At 43.6% G+C, this 13,542-nt stretch overlaps 1 protein-coding gene across 4 annotated transcripts in view; it reads right to left on the bottom strand.

Annotated features, from left to right (window-relative positions):
• The window catches only part of SERTAD2 (SERTA domain containing 2), a 113,203-nt gene that overhangs the window by 13,227 nt on the left and 86,434 nt on the right, over nt 1–13,542 (bottom strand). For 2 of the 4 annotated variants that reach the window (XR_009521435.1, XM_060026488.1), the window contains exon 1: nt 8,584–8,869. The exons of 1 other annotated variant lie outside the window; for it this stretch is intronic. The gene's annotated coding sequence lies outside the window, so the exon portion shown is untranslated. Of the gene's footprint in view, nt 1–5,278; nt 5,406–8,583; nt 8,870–13,542 lie in introns of those variants that run through there. One more of the 4 variants, XR_009521436.1, reaches the window with a different exon arrangement.

Genomic DNA, 13,542 nt, shown 5'->3' with positions numbered 1-13,542 from the left:
GCTCATCCAGGATGAGGTCCCTGCAGTAACATCCATGCTAATTGGTAAGTAAGACAAAGCCTTCCCTAACAAATCAGCAATGTAATTATGAAGCCAGTCACTAGATCAAGCCAGTTAGGCGCGCTCGCCGCGGCTCCGAAGCTGTAACCCGACACCACTGTTTGCCGCGGCGCCTCCCCGGGCTCTCCGGGCGGCGCGGGGGACACGGGCTCGGCCGCAGGCACTGCACGGCCGCGTAGCCGCGATCAGGCTCTGCACTTGGACCCGGGGCGCCGCGAACAATCCTCCTTGCTTTCTTGACAGCGTCTTAAAGCCTGGGAGACAAACATAAATTAAGCCAGGAAGGCAACCTCGAAGTCAATTAAAACAACAACTTTTACGGTTTGGGGATGTCTTCCTCAAGTCTACATTTTAAGAAACTCCAGCTTTCCCTCTCAGGATTTTTACACACTTCTATTAAATTGAAGACGGTTTCTGACGCTGCTGGTTTGTCAAACATCATATTTTCTCTTGGAAAAAGAAAAGGACGTTTAAAAATGTTGACAACTAATTTCATTTAGTAGGCAAATTCTGGGAGAGAGTGTTTCAAATGAGTATTTCTTTGGAATAAATTACAGCCTTGTTAATAAACATCTGGAAAGAAACATGGGCTTTTTAGAATGTAACTGTTAAGTACTAGAAAATGTTTCTAATATCCTGTCTTACTGGTTCCTCCGCCAGCTGGGAATTTTAGGTTTTAAACCTAACTCTTAGGAAGCTAGGGACACCAGTCACCTCTTCCAAAGATACTGAGAATGCCAACAATTCTCTTATTTTACCTAACAATTCTGGCTAAAAGCACTGCACACCTAAAGTAAAAGATTGAGCCGAATTATACAGTTTCTAAACTTAAGTTTAACAAAAACATAACATGATACGATGCCTGGAATTTGCTTTAAAATGTTCTAGAAGAAAACGGCCGTGAAGATGAAACAAAACTGACAAAATGTTGATAACTGTTGAAGCCGGGTGATAAGCACAAGGGATGCATTGTACTCTTCTCTTTAAAGTTTGAGTGTGTTGGGAATTTTCCATAAGAAAAAGGTAAAACACACACACACACAACCCCCACACACACCAATACATACTTTTAAAATTCTACAAAGTAAAAAATCAAATAAGCACGATAAACTATTTACACCCTTAGCGAGAACTATTATATTAACTTGATAGGTTATTTTACATAGAAGAAAGCTATAAATGCTCTATGTAAACAAGCACGCCCAGTACAAGTGGAGACTCCTCTTAAGCTTTGAAAGAGCATATCACATCTAACCACGAGGGGGCGCAGCAGAGTAACAGGCACTCCTGAAGTCTGGTTATTCACTGCAATTTCTAACTAGAGATCTCTCAAAGCATGCACATTTCCAAGATTGTTCCCAAATTCAGGTCTCCATAGGACACTGCTAAGCAAGCCAAGAGCCCCGCAAAGACCAAACTAAATTATTTTATGCTATGGTTCAAAATCTGGAAATACTACATGTAAAAAAGGTTGTTGTCTGTATATAAGTAACACTGATGTTTCCAAAACCATGGTTAAAAAATCCATGGAGGACTCCTGAAGTGAGAACAAACACACAACAACAAACATACAACCCGAGTTGATAAGATGTGGACTGGGAGAAGCCAGCAGTTCAGAATTTCCAGTGGGGGCATCCTAAGGTGATTCTCAAGGTTAGCAGTAGGAATTTTACTAGGATAGAAAAGCCTTCAATAATCCTATTGCTTCTTAATAACAGGAAATTACCTCCACACTGAACAGAAATGGCTTCAGGCAGTTATTTGGGAAAACTTCATAAAGAATATTGGGGAGGAGCCGTTTAATCGTAAAGTGTAACTCAGGTAACCTTAAAGAGATAATGAAGCAAGTTGATTGTATAACTTGCTTGAATTCTTCCTATTCAAATTACAAGTTGAAGTTCTACGATATTGTATGTTCAATAACAGTGTTCATAAGACACCAACTATTACCACCAATCCTTCCATATGAAACTTGGCAAACATGAACTATTATTATGTTATTTTTATAAATAATATATTATTGTAGTCATTAAAATTATGATGCTAGTCCACACTAATTTGGTGTCAGGAACACATCTTTAGCATGCTGAATCTAAAGCCTCATTAGCATTAAGGGAAGGAATTCTTAGATTTTAATTTCTTTCCCTTAAGATTATGTGCCAGTAAAGGCTAGCCAGCCTCACCCCACCCCCATTCCCATGCATAATGAAAATATTTTTTTCTCCAGTACTTGTAATTGCCTGCATGGGATTCTGGTGTCAACCCTCCTGTACCATCTTTTCTCCAAAGATACCTTGTTTTTCCTCTCACACTAGAGACCCTTCATATACAAGGTCAGAGGGGAAAAGCTTAGGGTAGAAACCCAATGCTTTGCCGAAAGTATGTGGCAGTGTTTTGGTTTTCTGTTGTTGTTTTAAAGAGCGCTCTCAGATACATAAAACAGTCATACTAAAACAGGTAAATATAATTTTCTAGAACAAATCTGTGAAAAATAAAATTGCATCTTAATTAAAACAAAAGATCACCATCTAGGTTTTGTTAGCCAACTAACTTGCCACTGAATAAAACTAACAAAAACGAAGTATGCTATGTCGGAAAGTGTTTTTATGAAAGTGTTTCTTACAGGTTATTATTAGTTTTTAATCATCTTTGTTTTCAAATTGGGGATGCTTTATTACTGTGAAAAATCACTTAAAAGAAGACATGCTTTATATTCCTCACAAATACAGAACATATTTCTTTTAACTTTCACATGCAATCTAAAGAGGAAAACCAGATAAATATTCTTTATTTACTTATTTACTCACTGAGTAAATCTAAACACTGTACTGTATGGTCTAAATCTGGATTCCTTAAAAGAAAACTATCACATTTTTACAATATGACATATGGGTATAAAAATTTAAGGTACATGATAAAAGACATATACTTAAGAGATGCGTAAAGGGGAGGAGATAACTATTCTACTATGTAAATATCTGTTTCATATAAGCAACGTACATATTCAGAATGTTTACTTTAGTTAATTCTAAGAACTAGGCAGGCTCCTGTTAAGGTTTTACAAAGACAATTTAAACTTTATATCATATACTTGAATAATTCACAAAGTAGAAAAAGGAAATGAGGATACAAACGATGCTTGAGAGCAGTGAATGATACTTAGTAAAGATGGCAGCCATTCATTTTTTTAAATAATTATTTTGGGGCTATTTTGAGATAAAAGTATTTCTTCCCAAGGACTTCTGGGTATTGATAATTAATGACCCACAGAACTTTATTTACACAAAGTCATTTAGTCAAATACAATAAAATTAATCAGAGCACCACACTGAATGTAATAAATATTTATTTTCTAAGGAAACTACCTGTCAGAACTTCAACTTCTATGATCTTCAAGGCCCTTTAAGGAGACCTGCCTCCAACCCACCCCACTGCCACCCCTGAACATCCTGCCTATCTTTAGGGGCTTCAGAAGCAAGAAGGCAGATGCCACTTGAGGAATCCTCGCTTTGAATTTGTTAACCAGCTACTGTTAGACAGCTAACAACCAACACCAGGTAAAATCTATTTTATTTTATATTTCCGGCCATAATAAAAATATTTTTAAAAGCAGTCTGTTTAAAAAACTGTTCAGAAAAGACCATCACCAGGTTTGTGACAAGCACAGAGGCAACGCAAAAATTTCCTCATCAGCTACGGACCACGCATGGTGCTCAAATTCCTCTGCCAGGTGGGTTTTCTACGACAGCAGAGAAGACAGAGAAGTACACACATACATGGAGATTCCCTCCTCAAAAAGGGAAAGAAATCTGAAAAGCAAATCTGTATCATGTATTATTGTAAAATGGGTAACCACTAAGGGAGGATCAGATTAAAACAGTCACCACCTCGTTATCTCATTGGTGTGGCTAGAATTTTATGCAAACCTGTTCTGGTGCAGAGATGACCTTGGGACTTTCAGATTCCCAGAGTTTAACTCAACACTTCTAAACACCAGGGTGGGGTACTCCAGCAGGCCTGCCTGAAGCCCGGGAGCTGCGGCTGGCGTGGAATGATAAGCAGTCAGCCAGGAGAGCAGAGCAAGGGGCTAAAGGTTGATTTGCAGCAAGTAACGCTTCATTATTTAATTTTCTTACCATGGCATGATCAAGTAATACTTTTTACTTTTGTTCAACAGGTTCACACAGACAGCTAGAAACACGAGTGAATGAGTGTGTGTGTGTGTGTGTGTGTGTGTGTGTGTGTGTGTGTGTGTCCTGAAGAGCCAGAATTCCTTCCCCTTCACTATTCTACATGAAACTCCTTAGAAGCACAAAAATGCCTGGTTTATCGTCTTGCTTTCAGTTAACCACCTATGAAGGTTTTTAAAGGAAAAAAAGCTTAGAATTAAATAGCAACTCTGCAAAGCTACAGGTTTTTGCAAAGGGACAGAAAGATAGTAATTCAGACATGAATTCGTTTTAAGAGCTGAGGTTTGCTGCTACCTGGAGTTACTGGAGAAACAAAGCTGCCTTTGGGCACCTAAAACTAGTCAGACCTGCTGTAGCAGCTGCACGGTCGGCTCCAGAGCTGTCCTCCACTCTCCTCCCTCCGGCCCCCACCCCGCGCATCCGCATTGCTCACTCCACTCGGGGCGGCGCCGAACGGGCACACTCAGCCCTCCTCTGCCGTCCCTGCTCAGGGGCAGGGCCAGCTCTGGACACACGGCGTGCAAGTGTAAGAGGAGGCCAGACAAGAGAGCAGATGCTGACTCCATTCTGAACTGAAAGCTGCAGTTGGTGCGGAATACAGCTTCTGTGTTCCCAGGTTGCTAAGATAGATACATCAAATTGTGGGGTTTGCTTCAGTGAATCCTGGCAGGGATTCCCAATTAAGTTGAGAGGAGGGACGGGAGATCTTGAGAGGAGACGAAGGAGGCTTTCCAGCTTCAGCAGCCTTCAGACCACAAAGACAGCAGAATTTCCTTCCAAAAGGGAGTTTTCATTGTCTCTATGTGGTGCTTGTTTAAATGATAAGCATCTGTTTTGTCCTATTAGGAATCATATGTTTCCAAAGATATTGCGATGTTTTTATTTTGAAATTTTTATTTGTATTTCAAAGAAAATTTTTAGACAGCCAAGCATGTTTTTGTTTGTCTCATGATCTTCAAGGAAAAAAAAAAAAAAAAACAAGGCATCTATTTATTACCCAGAATAGGAATGTCGTCTTATTGGCCTGACATATGCCATTCACAGATTCATACAAAGAATGAACTGCCACACAGTGCTCATGGAGAAAGACACTGCTCCACACAATGAGTGATGGGCGCTCCAGGGGACAGTGCTGCTCACAGGGTTTCCCAGCATCTGCACGGAGGGCACAAGTTTGCCTTTAACACCAACCGCACTAGCCACTGGAGACAATAATTTCGTTTAAAAGATACGCTAACTTTGGTTAGTTGCTCTTTCCTTCAGGAATATTGAAACTAAATTAAATATCCAGCCATTTCTTAAGCAGGAGTCCTAGCTTGGGGGTTTCGGTCAACTGTTTAAGGAATAATTATTAACAGTCAGTAGAAAATATATGATATGTGCATATGCAGTGGCCACTGCATTTTTAGATGTTCGTGTTCTGCTGGTCAGTGTTGATTAATGGAAAGACCTATGAAAGTAGCTGTTACCCTTATTTCAAGGCCATTTTAACTTAAAACTGGAGCTTGCCCTCTGGTGCCTTGAGCATACACCTGATCTTTGCACTCAGCAATCAGAGACACCTCTCTCTCGTCTCTCTGCCCCCTCTCCCTCTGTCTTTGGCAAGAAACTACTGCAACTGCAGCTATCTCCTATAGGATAGGCCGTAACAGTAAATATGAAATTTCTATAGCAACAAAATTTTAAGAAGTTCTACAAGTGAATTAAAGTTCACACTCCTAAATGCCATATTTACCTATACATTTTAAAAATCTCTGTTGTAATATTGACAAAGTCGTCTTGTTTTTTATTGATATAAACAAAATATAAAATAAAGCTGCATGCTTTTACTAGTGTTCTCTAACAAGGAACCACAGCAAAAGAAACCTCTAAGGGTTTCTGTTGTAACTTTTAACTTTCTTAAATAGCTAAAGTGTAAAATATTTTGACCAAGGGCAAACTTTTAGTATAATTTGCTACTGATAATTTGAAGTATGCTTTTATTTTTATTTATTATTTTCTGTCAGTTTAATTTTTGACAGAAAAAAATCTTTATGTATTTGTATGTCTGTATATATGTATATATCTTCAACCTCCCCTTATATGTTTTTTATCTGTTTTGTGTGTGTGCGCCTTTCTAAGTAGCATTGTAACTTTTATTCTGTCATTGGAACACTGTTTAAAATAGCATATGCCAAAAGCTATCAGCTGCTACACAAATTTGAGTTTTAAAATATCAAAATATATACTAAGTATCTCATTATTAATAATTCAATGCATGGCAAATGGGTAAAATTTGTATTTCAGCTTCTCAATTAAATGAAAAAGCTTTCAAGGGGACAATTCAGCAAATAGAAGTCTAAAGGTTTTCTAAATCTGAGTTAGTACCCCTTTCTAATTTTTTTAAGGGAAACAGGCCGGAGCAGCTGTTACCTAAGAAGCTGTGACACTCGCCTGACAATAAAACTGTTCCCTAGGACACTCGTGTCGTACACTTGGTTGGTATTATAAAATGTGAGTCTTCTCTCCCACCTATTGTAAAAACACAAGGAACAGAGCTGAATGTTTAAGAAAAAGAAAGGCTGTCAAATCCATTTCATAAGATTTCTCACCTGACAGCAACATGGTTATGCACATTTTAATTAGGGGAGAGGAAAGAAATAAAAATTATGTTAAAGGGCTCCAAACCTGATGAACAACATAGACAACTTTACATTAACATATGATATTTCCAAGTAAATCAATAAAGCTAAAGGAAAATTTCTAACATTTATCTCTCTTTTTGTCGTTTTTCCACGAAGAAATTGCTAAAATGAACAGGAAAGCGGAGATGCATGAACGAGCTCTTCTTGCTCGTGCCAGAAGCAGGGATCTGAGGATGGGTATTTTCATCCTCAGAGCACACCCTACTACACTCAAATCAGAATAGACAGCTATAAAAAGGGGGAGGACTGGGAGGAACTCTAGGGGTGAGATACGCCTTCTGAGTAGCTGAACAACTACCCCCCCCCATCAGCAAAACAACCCAGAGGCAATCAGGTGGACTGTCCTCCAGGGGTTGAGTGCAGCCAAGAGCCCACTTCACTCTTGTCAGAGACTAGTCCCTAATTATAAAAGGCTACTTTGAACACTTAAGGCCTCAGGGATCCTATTGGCTACTACAACTTCTAGGCTCTTTACACACATTATGGACATTTCTTAACATATATTGGGAAATCAAACAGTATATTTCATGAACAAAGCTTGAAAACATATACTGTCTTCCTTAAGACCAAATGAGGCTGCCCAACTTAATTAAAATTAAAACTAGTATGGTCTGAGGCTGGATGTCTCGCCCTGATGATTGTCCTTCCCCACTCAGTGCCTGTAAAAACTTCCTTTCCACCTCCTGAAACATCCTGAAATTAACCAGCTTGAAAGCAAAAAGTTATTCTAAAACAAATTATTTCTAATCTTTTTGAGAAATTTAAGGATAAACACAGAACTCTAATCTCAATCTATTACTATTACTTCTGCTAAAAGTAAGATAACTCGTGGCCAAGGGGGAAAAAAAACAATTTATGATCTTTCTCTCGACGCAGTGGCCCTCTGACGGCACCCTGTCTTAATGGTACAAAGTCCAGGGCTTGGGACAGCTGGCTCCCCTCAGCCCCCTCCCTTTCAGTCATAGGCGGTCACGACCAAGATGACTTGTAGATTTCTAACTTAAAAACCAATGAGACATCAAGTTTAACATACAGACACATTCAAAATCAATTCACTTGGGCACGGGCGAAAAGAGGGTGGAGAGGTACGTTTTTAAGCTAAAACACAGGGAAACTAACAGAAACACACTAAAGCAAGTTGGATGCAAACCCGGCCACAGAACTCAAGAGTGAAGCAGCCTTCGCGCCAGCAATACGAGCCTTAAAAAAAAAAAAGTCTCGCACGTTCACAACAACACAACCGCCACAACACGCACACATATCCCAGCTGTAAAAGCGACAGCTCCAAGCTCCCTCCGCCCCACCGCTGGGTTCTGGTTAGCTCCCGACCCCCTCCTGACCCCGGTCCGTGACTGCCCGTCCCCTGCCCTTCCCCCAGCAGATCTGCCCGCGAACGCTGGGGGTCCCCGGCGCTGGCCCCGGGGGTCCAAGGGAGCGGGGCAGGGAAGCAGCCGGAGGGAGCGCTCCTCCCGGTACCTGCTCCAGCCCAGGTCCCTCCCGCCGAGGCGCCCACGACCCTCGCGGCCGCCCGGGCCCCTCCTCCGCCCTCCCGGCTCAGCCGGCCCTGGCGAGGTCCCAACGCCGCCCCCACCCACCGGGAGCCCAGCGCATCCAAGAATCCCCTCCAACCCGGCGCCGGGAGAACTTACCACATGCAGCTCCACCTGGGAACTAACACATCAGGAGGGGTTTCTGCCCACTCCTCAAGCTACTCCCGCTCCATGCGGAATCCCCCGCTCCGGGGGCCCGAGGGTGGCTCCGAGGAGCGGGCTGGAGGCGAGACCGAAGCTAAGACTCCGCCGTCCTCTGCCTGCGCGCTCGGAGCATTATACAATGGTGGAGGAGGAGGAGGCGGCGGCGGCAGGCAGCGGAGGAGGAAGCGGGAGGCGGGCGGAGGGGGCGCCCTGACCGAGCTAGCGGCAGCTAGTGCTCCAGCACTCGCTGTGCAGGAGTGACGTGCGGCCAGCGAGCCTCCCGCGAGCTCCGGGCCCTGGGCTCAGCAGGCCCCGCCCCTCGGCCCGCCCCGCCCCTCGGCCACCAGGCCCCGCCTCTTGCCGGGCCCCGCCCCCTCCCCCGGAGGTCCCGGGAGGCGCGATAAATGCCTAGCGGGGCCCCGGCCGCCCCAGGAGCAGGAAGGGGCAGGCGGAGCACGCGAGACGCCGGGTGGCAGCGCCGCCCACGGCTCCCTTCCCAGCCGGGGCGTCCTTGATTTTCTCTTAAGGGAAGGCTTAAGGAGCAGGGGAGAAGAAAAGAGACACTCCGGCCAGGGGACCACAACTAACCACCAAGAATCCCCTCACACCACTCATGCAAATGACGGAGCCGCTAGTGACAAAGGCGGCGGCGAGAGCCGCGCGCGCACAGCCCGCTGAGTCGCGCGACCGCAAATATGACAAGCATCTGAGCTATTCTGCAACTTGGGGCCGGTTAGCCGGGCAGGCAGGGTCCCGGGGGGAAATGGGGGGAGAGAAAATCAGACCCCAAGGCGCGGCGTTCACGCTGCCAGCGGAGCTTTCGAGACAGGCGTTCCGGGAGGGCGGGGGCGGCGCTCCCGCAGCTGAGACCCTCTCCGATGCCCCGGTCTCAGGACGCACGAGTGGCCCGCAGAGACGTCCGAATGACAGGATGGGTGGGGGCTCCAGCTGGAGCTGGGGACAGAAAATTCCCTTTGCGTGCAGTGGCCTCAGCCCAACACTTGAAATGGGTCACCAAGTCAAGAGTACCTTCGGAACAGGACGGAACCGAGTTGCATCCTTCGTGGCAGGCCGCGGCCGTGGTGCAGACCCGGCAGCCGGCCGCCTACCCTGGCAGAGCCCACGCAGGTAGGCAAGCCAGGCTTGGATACGCAGGGGATACCGAGGCGCAGTTTCACATTGCTAGTCTTTTCTCTCTCCTTTCTTGAACTACTTACATTTAGCAGGTAAATTTATACTAGTTGGGAGAGGTTGTGTGTATGGTGCGAATTTTAAAGCCCTAGGAAAGGAGAGCTCCCCTAGAAAATTAATGATTATTTTAAAAATTACATGCGCGTTCAGTGTAAAGATGTTACAAAAAGTAATTCAGGCACCTTAAAACTGGCTGCCACCCCAATCAATATCGTCTCAGATCTCTTTGGAGCTTAATAGTCCACTATACTAGTTATGTTTAAGGATAATAAAGCTTTAAGACCTAACATAAAGGTGATTATAGGGCTTCCCTGGTGGCTCAGTGGTTGAGGGTCCACCTGCCGATGCAGGGGACATGGGTTCGTGCCCCGGTCCGGGAAGATCCCAAATGCCGTGGAGCGGCTGGGCCCGTGAGCCATGGCCGCTGAGTCTGCTTGTCCGGAGCCTGTGAGAGGCCCGCGTACCGCACAAAAAAAAAAAAAAAAAAAAAAAAAAGGTGATTATAAGTTGTTAACATCAAGACAAGTTTACACCTATTGGAACTGTTCAGTAATGATTTGTTATCAATCAAATCGATGATCTTATTGAAATTAAACCTGGGCTAAAATGTTGGTAGACGGAACAATGTTTCTTGTTTTATCTTTCAAGGGAATGAAAAAGGTTTTTACTGGCCCCTCAGTATAATTAAAAGGTTACACAGGTTTTTCTTTAAGTATAACCAATGCCAGAAGCTAATTATTTGTGGATATCTTTGGAAGGTTTCATTACAGTGGCATTCCAAATTACACATCGTGGAAGTAGTGCTCAGGGCCCTCAGCAAGTCCTGTTCAGTTTGTGCCTGGGTGGCATAATATTCAAACATTTTGCCATGAAGCCAAGATATTTTTCATTTCTAGAGTTCTGCCTTTCAGAGAGGACACTAACTACCAACAGTTTCCTAACAACCCACTCACTTATACTTTCAGCGCTCAGTTTAAGGAGAAGCCATTGAAATAGAAGCTGCAGTAATCTCTTCCTGTGATATCTCTGTAGCAGAGGCCAGAGGCTCTGTTGAAATTAAAATAAATTGAAACTGTTATTCATGAATTGAAGTGAGCAGCAAGTTAGACTTGCACAATTTTTGTGACGCTTGGATATTTTCTAGCAAATGAATTACCAAAAGAACTAAGATCAAAGAGACAATTTTTAAGTCTTCAGAGTGGACGCTTGATTCTGCTAAAGTACGTATTCTGTGTGTGCTCAGTAAAGGTTTGAGTTCTTAGGAAAGCAATCTAAGTTATGGGGGAAAATGTTTTTCACCTTTCCACACTTTTGAAGGTAAATGTCTTATCAGTGCACATGTTATATATAAGTCCCACTTCCCCCACTTCTAGATTCTGGCATCTTGTACCAAGAAGTCAAAGGATGAAGTGGCAGCTTCAACAGCTGCTGATGTAGTCCCACACCAGGTGGTTCATGGCCCCCTCCCCTGGGGCCAAGTCCCCCACAGGCCAGCAGAGCCATTTCTGCCTGGTCCTAGGAATCCAACACCATGAGGCTAAGGAAAGGCCCTCCTTGAGCTTTTTTTTTTTTTTTTTGCGGTACGCGGGCCTCTCACTGTTGTGGCCTCTCCAATTGCGGAGCACAGGCTCCGGATGCGCAGGCTCAGCAGCCATGGCTCACGGGCCCAGCCGCTCCGCAGCATGTGGGATCCTCCCGCACCGGGGCACGAACCCATGTCCCCTGCATCGGCAGGCGGACTCTCAACCACTGCACCACCAGGGAAGCCCCCTCCTTGAGCTTTTGAAGTCAACTCCCTTCAGTATGCATGATTAAAAAAAAAAAAAGTATGTGTGTATACACACACACACACATACACACACACACACACATATATATATATATATATACACATACACATACATATATATATATAGTTTATTCCTAGCAAATGAACAAGAAGTGCTTAGTGAACACGTAAGTGTGGTTTTCACACTTTCACTCTCTGGAACATTTAGAAGTCCATTTACAATAATCCTACCCTCAGGATTTAGAGTTAGGAGCTTCTCCCTCTCACTTTCACATACAAAAAATTAGGCCAGTCATCCACATTTAACTATCAGGAACATACCTGTTTAGGGAGAAAAGAAATATTGCTTTTGTAAGTATAGAACTGTGATGGTAATTTTTAAAAATATTCATGAGTTTAATTTCAGAGCGGTACTTCTCAACATTGCTTTGTAGTTCTGGGTACTAGTTTGCACTTCACTGCTTCTCTTGAAAGTTTCTGTGCCCTCACATCTTGCAAACAACCAGACTACTGCACTAACTGAAGGCCACTTTTAGCACTTAATTAGTATGCACCAAAGAACTGACACAAGGACAAGCTGTCTACATAAACTGAGAAAGACTTTAGGACAGTTTTCAAGCTCATTCTTTCTCCTTTATTACATTTTACCTTTCAAGTTCCACATGAAATACTGGTAATAATCATCCATCTATATACCTTGGAAATATTGGTCTTATGCCCCTACCCCCTCAATAAACGTTTCAGTTATTAAACACATTATATACAGCCAGCTGGGCTAAATAATCTTTTCGTGGAAAATACAGAGATCCTAACTGAATGTGGACTTCCCATTCACTGATCACTGAAATCTATTAATAAATCTTCAAAATAAAGTCTGGACGTCTCACATCACCTAACTGATTATCAAAGAGTTGATACAGGATACGATGATTTGTTAAACTAAACACTCTCACAAAGATGGCATGGACAGGTTCAGTACTTTTCAGCCACTAGCAAGTTAAAACGTCACGGTACCAAAGGAGCCAGTTAACTTCTCTACTACTGCAGATTCTTCTCCATCTCTTCGCCCTACGTGTGTCAGGTTTTTTCCTGCCTCTCCCTGAAGTCACGCTTCACAAGAAGAGAGCTTCAACTCCGGTGAGGGGCTGCTCTTGCAAAGCTTCCCTCCTTGTTATTGGACTGCTTTGCAATGACTGCCCCTTATGTTCTGGGAGAGGGTCATTTTTCTGTTAGCAATACATGCCTTTTTCTCTCTTAAAAATCTGATAGTATTTAAATCCTCATTTGGAAGAAAATCTTAATGATAACATTGGAAGAAAATGCTCTTAAAACCATTTTCTTTTTTCTGGCATTTTTGATTAGTCCCTTCTAACCATTTCTAGAGGAGATGGCATCTGTTGAGCATGAGCCTCCTCCCTACTTCATTTGCCACTATTTTCCGGTAAAATCCTCAGATAAATGGTGAGGTCCACTTCGAAGCGGCCCTCCTTAGAGACTCCAGCTCTTGCTTTCATCCTCTCTCAGCTGGAAAGCGAACGCCTTGGCTGGTGACAACTCCAGTGCTCCCTTCCTGCCAGATGCCACTCTGCCAAGACTTGGTGGGTGCTTCTCAGAAACCTCTCTCCTTGTCCCCAGTTCCCCACACGGCACTACTCTCCTGGTGGCCTCTGCAGGTTGACCCTGTACTTCCTGTCTATAAACCATTCTCCCTTCTTGAGCAGTTTACACTCTTCTCAAGGTACTCAGCACTCCGGCCTTCCCTAGGAAACTTCAATGAATGTTAGAAATCATGCAGCCTCCAGACCATCCTTGTCCCTGGGAACCAGCCTGGTGAGAGGAAGAGTCCTGGAGTAGGAGTTTGAAGATCTTGTACAAATAAATCTCTTAGCTATGATTAATCATTGACTTTTTAGTTTCTTAATCTGCTATGTCAC

The sequence above is a fragment of the Delphinus delphis genome, chromosome 12 (genome assembly GCF_949987515.2).
Source record: "Delphinus delphis chromosome 12, mDelDel1.2, whole genome shotgun sequence".
Taxonomy (NCBI): domain Eukaryota; kingdom Metazoa; phylum Chordata; class Mammalia; order Artiodactyla; family Delphinidae; genus Delphinus; species Delphinus delphis.
The sequence above is the reverse complement of the archived record's forward strand: the minus strand, read 5'-3'. Positions and strand labels throughout refer to the sequence as shown.